Here is a 15,325-nt window from a genome sequence, read left to right as displayed (position 1 = left end):
ACGCACTGTGTTAAACGCCACGCATTGTGAACAAAACTCACAGTACCCAGCTCAGGTACTGCCCAGAATGGTACTGCTAAAAGTAAGCAAGGTACTAAATGCTGTTAAACATCACAGGTGAAATAGCACGTGGGTATAGTTCGCTCTGCAAGTAAATTGTGCTAGCCGCACACATGTCATGAAGCAGATGCTGAGTCCAGGAAGAGAACACATGTGCCGCTAGGTGCAAGACTCTGTCACCTTCCCGGAGAAATACAGCCTGAGGGTTGTACTTGCTCTGTAACTCAACTGTCCTAACTGCACACATGAAGGAGACAGATGCTAAGCCAAAGGAAAGTTACCCAGTCCTAACCCTTCCTACCCACGTAAGTACTCTCAGAGAATAGAGCGACACACTCAAGCGTGCAGACAGAGTGGTAGAGTATCCACTCATATAACCCACACATAAGTGATACCAACGCACCTGCAAGTGCCGCTGGAGGCCTTTTATACACTAGACTCTACCCAAAACACTCACGCCCAGTCGGCCAAGAGGTCACCTGCGGACCAACCCGCAGCTGCCACCTCACAAGAGCAGCAAACGTCAGTCCACCAATGAGCAGACGCCACATCATGGACATGCTCAGTCGGGTGATCTCTGGACTTAGATTCCCAAGCGTCAGGCTGCAGCTGCATAACGCTGGTTACTATAGACTTAGTTAGAGAGCCAGCAGTAACCAAACGAATACCACGAGCCTGTGCAAGATGCAGGGGCCAACATCTGTGCTGAGCAGCATTAGCAGCAGCTGGGTCAGAATGGGAGACCCAGCACCAGGCAATGCTTGGGATTTATCCCGCTCTGCGGGAGAATCTAAACTCCTAACACAAGGTAGGCCGCTTTTGCTCAAATCTGCAAAAGTGGTTGATTTTAGTCTAAAATGTACGGCAACTTTTAAGGTCTGAAACCCATTATAGAAATAAATCCATTTTTCTTACTTTTTTGTTTTGTTTCAAATGACTCTTGTATTGATCTCGAGCCCTGTTAACTTGACAGATTAAGGATCTGTTAGAACATTAACCTTATTCATGGCTGGATTTGTCTATCAGGGTCTTTTCAGCCATTACTTTGAATATATCAAGGTATCAAGTTGCTGTTTTTTCTATTTAAATGTTCCTTCTATTTTTCTGATGATGATGTCCTTCTCCAGTGACTCCTTTCTTGGTATGATGAGTCCAAAGTAGGAAATTTATAGCTTGCTGATCGTTGCTTTTAGGAACATGTCTCAATTGATTTCATCCAAAATTGATTATTTCTTCTTCTTGCCTTCCATAGCATTGATAAGAACCTTATCTAGCACTACACTTCGAAGGTGATGATCCTTCTGTCTTGTTTCTTTATTGTCCAGGTTTTGCTTCCGTATGCTATCACATAAACAACCAAACTATTTACACATATTCCTTGCGCATCATTGTACAAAGTATGTTTCTTACATTAAACATCTTTAAATGTAATAATTATCACAGTTTCCTACATTTTATAAATTTTTCCAAAATTATTAACAAACAGATAATTGCACGCATAAATAAGAAACTAAAAAAAAAAACATAGGCCTCCTCCATATCCCCTCAAAGCGTCCTTTCCATCTCCAATATAAGAGTTCTTTCGACCATTTTTATAGAAGAAAAAATAATCTATTTGCTCTTAACTTAGGAAAAGTGCAATGAGAATTTTGTACCAAACACTTTATATGTCTTGATCTGAGAACCATGACTGGTAGTTATCAAAGCATTGCAAAATGTACATATGGCTAACACTTCAAAACTGAGGAACAATAAGTCATTTTAAGGTCAAAACATCATGCCAGGGTTGGCGGATAGCACTAAATAAAAATAAATAATAAAGTGGAATCGCAACCCGGAGTCCACCGTACAGAGATTTATAAATGCTGCTAGTGAACAATGGCGGAACTTAACAGTAAGCGATTACCTTAAACGCACTGTGTTAAACGCAACGCATTGTGAACAAAACTCACAGTACCCAGCTCAGGTTCTGCCCAGAATGGTACTGCTAAAAGTAAGCAAGGTACCAAATGCTGTTAAACATCACAGGTGAAATAGCACGTGGGTAGAGCTCGCTCTGCAAGTAAATTGTGCTAGCCGCACACATGTCATGAAGCAGATGCTGAGTCCAGGAAGAGAACACATGTGCCGCTAGGTGCAAGACTCTGTCACCTTCCCGGAGAAATACAGCCTGAGGGTTGGACTTGCTCTGTAACTCTACTGTCCTAACTGCACACATGAAGGAGACAGATGCTAAGCCAAAGGAAAGTTACCCAGTCCTAACCCTTCCTACCCACCTAAGTACTCTCAGAGAATAGAGCGACACACTCAAGCGTGCAGACAGAGTGGTAGAGTATCCACTCACATAACCCAAGACATAAGTGATACCAACGCACCTGCAAGTGCCGCTGGGGGACTTTTATACACTAGACTCTATCCAAAACACTCATGCCAAGTCGGCCAAGAGGTCGCCTGCGGACCAACCCGCAGCTGCCACCTCACCAGAGCAGCAAACGTCAGAACACCAATGAGCAGACGCCACATCATGGACATGCTCAGTTGGGTGATCTCTGGACTTAGACTCCCAAGTGTCAGGCTGCAGCGGCATAACGCTGGTTACTATAGACTTAGCTAGAGAGCCAGCTGTAACCAAACGAATACCACGAGCCTGTGCAAGACGCTGGGGCCAACATCTGTGCTGAGCAGCATTAGCAGCAGCTGGGTCAGAATGGGAGAACCCAGCACCAGGCAGTGCTTGGGATCTATCTTGCACTGCAGGAGAATCCCAACACCTAACACAAGGTAGGCCGCTTTTGCTCAAATCTGCAAAAGTGGTTGATTTTAGTCTAAAATGTACAGCAACTTTTAAAGTCTGAAACCCATTACAGAAAAAAATCCATTTTTCTTACTTTATTGTTTTGTTTTAAATGACTCTAGTATTGATCTCGAGCCCTGTTAACTTGACAGATTAAGGATCTGTTAGAAGATTAACCTTATTCATGGCTGGATTGGTCTGTCAGGGTCTTTTCTGACATTACTTTAACTATATCAAGACATCGAGTTGCTGTTTTTTCTGTTTGAATGTTCCTTCTATTTTTCTGATGATGATTTCCTTCTCCAGTGATTCTTTTCTTGGTATGATGTGTCCAAAGTAGGAAATATATAGCTTAGTGATCGTTGCTTAAAGGGACATGTCTCACTTCATTTGATCCAAAATTGATTATTTGCTCTTCTTGCCATCCATAGCATTGATAAGAACCTTATCTAGAACTACATTTCGAAGGTGATGATCCTTCCATCTTGTTTCTTTATTGTCCAGGTTTTGCATCCGTATGTTATCACAGAAACAACCAAACTATTTACACATATTCCTTACGCATCATTGTACAAAGTATGTTTCTTACATTAAACATACTTAAACTTAACAATTATCACAGTTTCCTATCAACTTTTCCAAAATTATTCACAAACTGATGATTGCACGCACAAATAAGAAACTCGGAAAAAAAACATAGGCCTCCTCCATATCCTCTCAAAGCCTTGTTTCCATCGCCAATAAAGGTGTGTTTTCTACCATTTTAGTAGAAAAAAGCTCAGCAATTTGCTCATAATCTAGGAAAAGTAGAATAAGAATGGACACAGCTCCGCAATGTCTATTTCAGAGATCTGCCTAACAAATATATCTTCAAAAAGCAACTTTTTAGCTCACCTTGAATTAAAAGGTCAGAGAAACGTATATTGCAAATTACAAGGTAATTGGATCTTACACACGTTTACAGACTTGGATGATTTTAGTCTATTGTGTAAAGGAGCCTCATTTAAAAAGCATATGATAGATCACAAAAACATATTTTCACACATTCCACAACTTAAAAATTAACAAGTTTGACAGTTTCATTAATTTTAGCTACTTTTCCAAAATTATCAGAAAACAGATAATTGCACACCTAAAAATAAAATTAAAAAACATAGGCCTCCTCCATATCCCCTCAAAGCCTCCTTTCCATCTCCAATATAAGTGCTCTTTCTACCATTTTTATAGAAGAAAAAATAATCTATTTGCTCATAATTTAGGAAAAGTGCAAGGAGAATTTTGTACCAAACACATCGTATGTCTTGATCTGGGTACCATGACTGGTAGTTATCAAAGCCTTGCAACATGTACATGTGGCTAACAGTTCAAAACTGAGGAACAATAAGATATTTTAAGGTCAAAACATCATGTTAGGGTTGGCGGATAGCATTAAATAAAAATAAATAATAAACTGGAATCGCAACCCGGAGTCCACCGTACAGAGATGTATAAATGCTGCTAGTGAACAATGGCGGAGCTTAACAGTAAGCAATCACCTTAAACGCACTGTGTTAAAAGCCACGCATTGTGAACAAAACTCACAGTACCCAGCTCAGTTACTGCCTAGAATGGTACTGCTAAAAGTAAGCAAGGTACTAAATGCTGTTAAATGTCCCTGGGGAAATAGCACGTGGGTAGAGCTCGCTCTTCAAGTAAATTGTGCTAGCCGCACACGTGTAATAAAGCAGATGCTGAGTCAAGGAAGAGAACACATGTGACGCCAGGTGCAAGACCCTGTCGCTTTCCCAGAGAAATACAGCCTGAGGGTTGGACTTGCTCTGTAACTCAACTGTCCTAACCGCACACATGAAGAATAAAGATGCTAAGCCAAAGGAAAGTTACCCAGTCTTAACCCTGCCTACCCACGTAAGTACTCTCAGAGAAAAGAGCGAAACACTCAAATGTGCAGACAGAGTGGTAGAGTATCCACTCATGTAAACCACACATAAGTGATACCAGCGCGCCCACAAGTGCCGCTGGGGGCCTTTTATACACTAGACTCTACCCAAAACACTCACGCCCAGTCGGTCAAGACGTCGACTGCGGACCAATCCGCAGCTGCCACCTCACCAGAGCAGCAAATGTCAGTCCACCAATGAGCAGACGCCACATCATGGACATGCTCAGTCGGGTGATCTCTGGACTTAGATTCCCAAGCGTCAGGCTGCAGCTGCATAACGCTGGTTACCATAGACTTAGCTAGAGAGCCAGCAGTAACCAAACGAATACCACGAGCCTGTGCAAGATGCAGGGGCCAACATCTGTGCTGAGCAGCATTAGCAGCAGCTGGGTCAGAATGGGAGACCCAGCACCAGGCAATGCTTGGGATTTATCCCGCTCTGCGGGCAAATCCCAACTCCTAACACAAGGTAGGCCGCTTTTGCTCAAATCTCCAAAAGTGGTTGATTTTAGTCTAAAATGTACGGCAACTTTTAAGGTCTGAAACCCATTACAGAAATAAATCCATTTTTCTTACTTTTTTGTTTTGTTTCAAATGACTCTTGTATTGATCTCGAGCCCTGTTAACTTGACAGATTAAGGATCTGTTAGAAGATTAACCTTATTCATGGCTGGATTGGTCTATCAGGGTCTTTTCAGCCATTACTTTGAATATATCAAGGTATCAAGTTGCTGTTTTTTCTATTTAAATGTTCCTTCTATTTTTCTGATGATGATGTCCTTCTCCAGTGACTCCTTTCTTGGTATGATGAGTCCAAAGTAGGAAATTTATAGCTTGCTGATCGTTGCTTCTAGGAACATTTCTCAATTGATTTGATCCAAAATTGATTATTTCTTCTTCTTGCCTTCCATAGCATTGATAAGAACCTTATCTAGCACTACTCTTCGAAGGTGATGATCCTTCTGTCTTGTTTCTTTATTGTCCAGGTTTTGCTTCCTTATGTTATCACATAAACAACCAAACTATTTACACATATTCCTTGCACATCATTGTACAAAGTATGTTTCTTACATTAAACATCTTTAAATGTAATAATTATCACAGTTTCCTACATTTTATAAATTTTTCCAAAATTATTAACAAACAGATAATTGCACACATAAATAAGAAACTAAAAAAAAACATAGGCCTCCTCCATATCCCCTCAAAGCCTCCTTTCCATCTCCAATATAAGAGTTCTTTCTACCATTTTTATAGAAGAAAAAATAATCTATTTGCTCTTAACTTAGGAAAAGTGCAATGAGAATTTTGTACCAAACACTTCATATGTCTTGATCTGAGGACCATGACTGGTAGTTATCAAAGCATTGCAAAATGTACATGTGGCTAACACTTCAAAACTGAGGAACAATAAGTCATTTTAAGGTCAAAACATCATGCCAGGGTTGGCGGCTAGCACTAAATAAAAATAAATAATAAAGTGGAATCGCAACCCGGAGTCCACCGTACAGAGATGTATAAATGCTGCTAGTGAACAATGGCGGAACTTAACAGTAAGCGATTACCTTAAACGCACTGTGTTAAACGCCACGCATTGTGAACAAAACTCACAGTACCCAGCTCAGGTACTGCCCAGAATGGTACTGCTAAAAGTAAGCAAGGTACTAAATGCTGTTAAACATCACAGGTGAAATAGCACGTGGGTAGAGCTCGCTCTGCAAGTAAATTGTGCTAGCTGCACACATGTCATGAAGCAGATGCTGAGTCCAGGAAGAGAACACATGTGCCGCTAGGTGCAAGACTCTGTCACCTTCCCGGAGAAATAGCCTGAGGGTTGGACTTGCTCTGTAACTCTACTGTCCTAACTGCACACATGAAGGAGACAGATGCTAAGCCAAAGGAAAGTTACCCAGTCCTAACCCTTCCTACCCACCTAAGTACTCTCAGAGAATAGAGCGACACACTCAAGCGTGCAGACAGAGTGGTAGAGTATCCACTCACATAACCCAAGACATAAGTGATACCAACGCACCTGCAAGTGCCGCTGGGGGACTTTTATACACTAGACTCTATCCAAAACACTCATGCCAAGTCGGCCAAGAGGTCGCCTGCGGACCAACCCGCAGCTGCCACCTCACCAGAGCAGCAAACGTCAGAACACCAATGAGCAGACGCCACATCATGGACATGCTCAGTTGGGTGATCTCTGGACTTAGACTCCCAAGTGTCAGGCTGCAGCGGCATAACGCTGGTTACTATAGACTTAGCTAGAGAGCCAGCTGTAACCAAACGAATACCACGAGCCTGTGCAAGACGCTGGGGCCAACATCTGTGCTGAGCAGCATTAGCAGCAGCTGGGTCAGAATGGGAGAACCCAGCACCAGGCAGTGCTTGGGATCTATCTTGCACTGCAGGAGAATCCCAACACCTAACACAAGGTAGGCCGCTTTTGCTCAAATCTGCAAAAGTGGTTGATTTTAGTCTAAAATGTACAGCAACTTTTAAGGTCTGAAACCCATTACAGAAAAAAATCCATTTTTCTTACTTTATTGTTTTGTTTTAAATGACTCTAGTATTGATCTCGAGCCCTGTTAACTTGACAGATTAAGGATCTGTTAGAAGATTAACCTTATTCATGGCTGGATTGGTCTGTCAGGGTCTTTTCTGACATTACTTTAACTATATCAAGACATCGAGTTGCTGTTTTTTCTGTTTGAATGTTCCTTCTATTTTTCTGATGATGATTTCCTTCTCCAGTGATTCTTTTCTTGGTATGATGTGTCCAAAGTAGGAAATATATAGCTTAGTGATCGTTGCTTAAAGGGACATGTCTCACTTCATTTGATCCAAAATTGATTATTTGCTCTTCTTGCCATCCATAGCATTGATAAGAACCTTATCTAGAACTACATTTCGAAGGTGATGATCCTTCCATCTTGTTTCTTTATTGTCCAGGTTTTGCATCCGTATGTTATCACAGAAACAACCAAACTATTTACACATATTCCTTACGCATCATTGTACAAAGTATGTTTCTTACATTAAACATACTTAAACTTAACAATTATCACAGTTTCCTATCAACTTTTCCAAAATTATTCACAAACTGATGATTGCACGCACAAATAAGAAACTCGGAAAAAAAACATAGGCCTCCTCCATATCCTCTCAAAGCCTTGTTTCCATCGCCAATAAAGGTGTGTTTTCTACCATTTTAGTAGAAAAAAGCTCAGCAATTTGCTCATAATCTAGGAAAAGTAGAATAAGAATGGACACAGCTCCGCAATGTCTATTTCAGAGATCTGCCTAACAAATATATCTTCAAAAAGCAACTTTTTAGCTCACCTTGAATTAAAAGGTCAGAGAAACGTATATTGCAAATTACAAGGTAATTGGATCTTACACACGTTTACAGACTTGGATGATTTTAGTCTATTGTGTAAAGGAGCCTCATTTAAAAAGCATATGATAGATCACAAAAACATATTTTCACACATTCCACAACTTAAAAATTAACAAGTTTGACAGTTTCATTAATTTTAGCTACTTTTCCAAAATTATCAGAAAACAGATAATTGCACACCTAAAAATAAAATTAAAAAACATAGGCCTCCTCCATATCCCCTCAAAGCCTCCTTTCCATCTCCAATATAAGTGCTCTTTCTACCATTTTTATAGAAGAAAAAATAATCTATTTGCTCATAATTTAGGAAAAGTGCAAGGAGAATTTTGTACCAAACACATCGTATGTCTTGATCTGGGTACCATGACTGGTAGTTATCAAAGCCTTGCAACATGTACATGTGGCTAACAGTTCAAAACTGAGGAACAATAAGATATTTTAAGGTCAAAACATCATGTTAGGGTTGGCGGATAGCATTAAATAAAAATAAATAATAAACTGGAATCGCAACCCGGAGTCCACCGTACAGAGATGTATAAATGCTGCTAGTGAACAATGGCGGAGCTTAACAGTAAGCAATCACCTTAAACGCACTGTGTTAAAAGCCACGCATTGTGAACAAAACTCACAGTACCCAGCTCAGTTACTGCCTAGAATGGTACTGCTAAAAGTAAGCAAGGTACTAAATGCTGTTAAATGTCCCTGGGGAAATAGCACGTGGGTAGAGCTCGCTCTTCAAGTAAATTGTGCTAGCCGCACACGTGTAATAAAGCAGATGCTGAGTCAAGGAAGAGAACACATGTGACGCCAGGTGCAAGACCCTGTCGCTTTCCCAGAGAAATACAGCCTGAGGGTTGGACTTGCTCTGTAACTCAACTGTCCTAACCGCACACATGAAGAATAAAGATGCTAAGCCAAAGGAAAGTTACCCAGTCTTAACCCTGCCTACCCACGTAAGTACTCTCAGAGAAAAGAGCGAAACACTCAAATGTGCAGACAGAGTGGTAGAGTATCCACTCATGTAAACCACACATAAGTGATACCAGCGCGCCCACAAGTGCCGCTGGGGGCCTTTTATACACTAGACTCTACCCAAAACACTCACGCCCAGTCGGTCAAGACGTCGACTGCGGACCAATCCGCAGCTGCCACCTCACCAGAGCAGCAAATGTCAGTCCACCAATGAGCAGACGCCACATCATGGACATGCTCAGTCGGGTGATCTCTGGACTTAGATTCCCAAGCGTCAGGCTGCAGCTGCATAACGCTGGTTACCATAGACTTAGCTAGAGAGCCAGCAGTAACCAAACGAATACCACGAGCCTGTGCAAGATGCAGGGGCCAACATCTGTGCTGAGCAGCATTAGCAGCAGCTGGGTCAGAATGGGAGACCCAGCACCAGGCAATGCTTGGGATTTATCCCGCTCTGCGGGCAAATCCCAACTCCTAACACAAGGTAGGCCGCTTTTGCTCAAATCTCCAAAAGTGGTTGATTTTAGTCTAAAATGTACGGCAACTTTTAAGGTCTGAAACCCATTACAGAAATAAATCCATTTTTCTTACTTTTTTGTTTTGTTTCAAATGACTCTTGTATTGATCTCGAGCCCTGTTAACTTGACAGATTAAGGATCTGTTAGAAGATTAACCTTATTCATGGCTGGATTGGTCTATCAGGGTCTTTTCAGCCATTACTTTGAATATATCAAGGTATCAAGTTGCTGTTTTTTCTATTTAAATGTTCCTTCTATTTTTCTGATGATGATGTCCTTCTCCAGTGACTCCTTTCTTGGTATGATGAGTCCAAAGTAGGAAATTTATAGCTTGCTGATCGTTGCTTCTAGGAACATTTCTCAATTGATTTGATCCAAAATTGATTATTTCTTCTTCTTGCCTTCCATAGCATTGATAAGAACCTTATCTAGCACTACTCTTCGAAGGTGATGATCCTTCTGTCTTGTTTCTTTATTGTCCAGGTTTTGCTTCCTTATGTTATCACATAAACAACCAAACTATTTACACATATTCCTTGCACATCATTGTACAAAGTATGTTTCTTACATTAAACATCTTTAAATGTAATAATTATCACAGTTTCCTACATTTTATAAATTTTTCCAAAATTATTAACAAACAGATAATTGCACACATAAATAAGAAACTAAAAAAAAACATAGGCCTCCTCCATATCCCCTCAAAGCCTCCTTTCCATCTCCAATATAAGAGTTCTTTCTACCATTTTTATAGAAGAAAAAATAATCTATTTGCTCTTAACTTAGGAAAAGTGCAATGAGAATTTTGTACCAAACACTTCATATGTCTTGATCTGAGGACCATGACTGGTAGTTATCAAAGCATTGCAAAATGTACATGTGGCTAACACTTCAAAACTGAGGAACAATAAGTCATTTTAAGGTCAAAACATCATGCCAGGGTTGGCGGCTAGCACTAAATAAAAATAAATAATAAAGTGGAATCGCAACCCGGAGTCCACCGTACAGAGATGTATAAATGCTGCTAGTGAACAATGGCGGAACTTAACAGTAAGCGATTACCTTAAACGCACTGTGTTAAACGCCACGCATTGTGAACAAAACTCACAGTACCCAGCTCAGGTACTGCCCAGAATGGTACTGCTAAAAGTAAGCAAGGTACTAAATGCTGTTAAACATCACAGGTGAAATAGCACGTGGGTAGAGCTCGCTCTGCAAGTAAATTGTGCTAGCTGCACACATGTCATGAAGCAGATGCTGAGTCCAGGAAGAGAACACATGTGCCGCTAGGTGCAAGACTCTGTCACCTTCCCGGAGAAATACAGCCTGAGGGTTGGACTTGCTCTGTAACTCAACTGTCCTAACTGCACACATGAAGGAGACAGATGCTAAGCCAAAGGAAAGTTACCCAGTCCTAACCCTTCCTACCCACCTAAGTACTCTCAGAGAATAGAGCGACACACTCAAGCATGCAGACAGAGTGGTAGAGTATCCACTCACATAACCCACACATAAGTGATACCAACGCACCTGCAAGTGCTGCTGGGGGCCTTTTATACACTAGACTCTATCCAAAACACTCACGCCCAGTCGGCCAAGAGGTCGCCTGCGGACCAACCCGCAGCTGCCACCTCACCAGAGCAGCAAACGTCAGAACACCAATGAGCAGACGCCACATCATGGACATGCTCAGTCGGGTGATCTCTGGACTTAGACTCCCAAGTGTCAGGCTGCAGCGGCATAACGCTGGTTACTATAGACTTAGCTAGAGAGCCAGCTGTAACCAAACGAATACCATGAGCCTGTGCAAGACGCTGGGGCCAACATCTGTGCTGAGCAGCATTAGCAGCAGCTGGGTCAGAATGGGAGAACCCAGCACCAGGCAGTGCTTGGGATCTATCTTGCACTGCGGGAGAATCCCAACACCTAACACAAGGTAGGCCGCTTTTGTTCAAATCTGCAAAAGTGGTTGATTTTAGTCTAAAATGCACAGCAACTTTTAAGGTCTGAAACCCATTACAGAAAAAAATCCATTTTTCTTACTTTTTTGTTTTGTTTTAAATGACTCTAGTATTGATCTCGAGCCCTGTGTTAACTTGACAGATTAAGGATCTGTTAGAAGATTAACCTAATTCACGGCTGGATCGGTCTGTCAGGGTCTTTTCTGACATTACTTTAACTATATCAAGACATCGAGTTGCTGTTTTTTCTGTTTGAATGTTCCTTCTCTTTTTCTGATGATGATTTCCTTCTCCAGTGATTCTTTTCTTGGTATGATGTGTCCAAAGTAGGAAATATATAGCTTAGTGATCGTTGCTTAAATGGACATGTCTCACTTGATTTGATCCAAAATTGATTATTTGTTCTTCTTGCCATCAATGGCATTGATAAGAACCTTATCTAGCACTACATTTCGAAGGTGATGATCCTTCTATCTTGTTTCTTTATTGTCCAGGTTTTGCATCCATATGTTATCACAGAAACAACCAAACTATTTACAGATATTCCTTACGCATCATTGTACAAAGTACGTTTCTTACATTAAACATCCTTAAACTTAACAATTATCACAGTTTCCTATCAACTTTTCCAAAATTATTCACAAACAGATGATTGCACACACAAATGAGAAACTCGGAACAAAAACATAGGCCTCCTCCATATCCTCTCAAAGCCTTGTTTCCATTGCCAATAAAGGTGTGTTTTCTACCATTTTAGTAGAAAAAAAGCTCAGCAATTTGCTCATAATCTAGGAAAAGTAGAATAAGAATGGACACAGCTCCGCAATGTCTATTTCAGAGATCTGCCTAACAAATATATCTTCAAAAAGCAACCTTTTAGCTCACTTTGAATTAAAAGGTCAGAGAAACATATATTGCAAATTACAAGGTAATTGGATCTTACACACATTTACAGACTTGGATGATTTTAGTCTATTGTGTAAAAGAGCCTCATTTAAAAAGCATATGATAGATCACAAAAACATATTTTCACACATTCCACAACTTAAAAATTCACACCTTTGACAGTTTCATTAATTTTAGCTACTTTTCCAAAATTATCAGAAAACAGATAATTGCACACCTAAAAATAAAATTAAAAAACATAGGCCTCCTCCATATCCCCTCAAAGCCTCCTTTCCATCTCCAATATAAGTGCTCTTTCTACCATTTTTATAGAAGAAAAAATAATCTATTTGCTCATAATTTAGGAAAAGTACAAGGAGAATTTTGTACCAAACACATCGTATGTCTTGATCTGGGTACCATGACTGGTAGTTATCAAAGCCTTGCAACATGTACATGTGGCTAACAGTTCAAAAGTGAGGAACAATAAGATATTTTAAGGTCAAAACATCATGTTAGGGTTGGCGGATAGCACTAAATAAAAATAAATAATAAAGTGGAATCGCAACCCGGAGTCCACCGTACAGAGATGTATAAATGCTGCTAGTGAACAATGGCGGAGCTTAACAGTAAGCAATCATCTTAAACGCACTGTGTTAAAAGCCACGCATTGTGAACAAAACTCACAGTACCCAGCTCAGTTACTGCCTAGAATGGTACTGCTAAAAGTAAGCAAGGTACTAAATGCTGTTAAATGTCCCTGGGGAAATAGCACGTGGGTAGAGCACGCTCTTCAAGTAAATTGTGCTAGCCGCACACGTGTAATAAAGCAGATGCTAAGTCAAGGAAGAGAACACATGTGACGCCAGGTGCAAGACCCTGTCGCTTTCCCAGAGAAATACAGCCTGAGGGTTGGACTTGCTCTGTAACTCAACTGTCCTAACCGCACACATGAAGAATAAAGACGCTAAGCCAAAGGAAAGTTACCCAGTCCTAACCCTACCTACCCACGTAAGTACTCTCAGAGAAAAGAGGGAAACACTCAAATGTGCAGACAGAGTGGTAGAGTATCCACTCATGTAAACCACACATAAGTGATACCAGCGCGCCCACAAGTGCCGCTGGGGGCCTTTTATACACTAGACTCTATCCAAAACACTCAAGCCCAGTCGGTCAAGACGTCGCCTGCGGACCAACCCGCAGCTGCCACCTCACCAGAGCAACAAACGTCAGTCCACCAATGAGCAGACGCCACATCATGGACATGCTCAGTCGGGTGATCTCTGGACTTAGATTCCCAAGCGTCAGGCTGCAGCTGCATAACGCTGGTTACCATAGACTTAGCTAGAGAGCCAGCAGTAACCAAACGAATACCACGAGCCTCTGCAAGATGCAGGGGCCAACATCTGTGCTGAGCAGCATTAGCAGCAGCTGGGTCAGAATGGGAGACCCAGCACCAGGCAATGCTTGGGATTTATCCCGCTCTGCGGGAGAATCCCAACTCCTAACACAAGGTAGGCCGCTTTTGCTCAAATCTCCAAAAGTGGTTGATTTTAGTCTAAAATGTACGGCAACTTTTAAGGTCTGAAACCCATTACAGAAATAAATCCATTTTTCTTACTTTTTTGTTTTGTTTCAAATGACTCTTGTATTGATCTCGAGCCCTGTTAACTTGACAGATTAAGGATCTGTTAGAAGATTAACCTTATTCATGGCTGGATTGGTCTATCAGGGTCTTTTCAGCCATTACTTTGAATATATCAAGGTATCAAGTTGCTGTTTTTTCTATTTAAATGTTCCTTCTATTTTTCTGATGATGATGTCCTTCTCCAGTGACTCCTTTCTTTGTATGATGAGTCCAAAGTAGGAAATTTATAGCTTGCTGATCGTTGCTTCTAGGAACATGTCTCACTTGATTTGATCCAAAATTGATTATTTGTTCTTTTTGCCATCAATGGCAATGATAAGAACCTTATCTAGCACTACATTTCGAAGGTGATGATCCTTCTATCTTGTTTCTTTATTGTCCAGGTTTTGCATCCGTATGTTATCACAGAAACAACCAAACTATTTACAGATATTCCTTACGCATCATTGTACAAAGTATGTTTCTTACATTAAACATCCTTAAACTTAACAATTATCACAGTTTCCTATCAACTTTTCCAAAATTATTCACAAACAGATGATTGCACATACAAATAAGAAACTCGGAACAAAAACATAGGCCTCCTCCATATCCTCTCAAAGCCTTGTTTCCATCGCCAATAAAGGTGTGTTTTCTACCATTTTAGTAGAAAAAAAGCTCAGCAATTTGCTCATAATCTAGGAAAAGTAGAATAAGAATGGACACAGCTCCGCAATGTCTATTTCAGAGATCTGCCTAACAAATATATCTTCAAAAAGCAACCTTTTAGCTCACTTTGAATTAAAAGGTCAGAGAAACGTATATTGCAAATTACAAGGTAATTGGATCTTACACACATTTACAGACTTGGATGATTTTAGTCTATTGTGTAAAGGAGCCTCATTTAAAAAGCATATGATAGATCACAAAAACATATTTTCACACATTCCACAACTTAAAAATTAACAACTTTGACAGTTTCATTAATTTTAGCTACTTTTCCAAAATTATCAGAAAACAGATAATTGCACACCTGAAAATAAACTTAAAAAACATAGGCCTCCTCCATATCCCCTCAAAGCCTCCATTCCATCTCCAATATAAGTGCTCTTTCTACCATTTTTATAGAAGAAAAAATAATCTATTTGCTCATAATTTAGGAAAAG

Source organism: Dendrobates tinctorius, unplaced genomic scaffold (assembly GCF_039654945.1).
Source record: "Dendrobates tinctorius isolate UK_male_01 unplaced genomic scaffold, ASM3965494v1 ptg000030l, whole genome shotgun sequence".
NCBI lineage: Eukaryota > Metazoa > Chordata > Amphibia > Anura > Dendrobatidae > Dendrobates > Dendrobates tinctorius.
Note: the sequence above shows the minus strand (reverse complement) of the source record.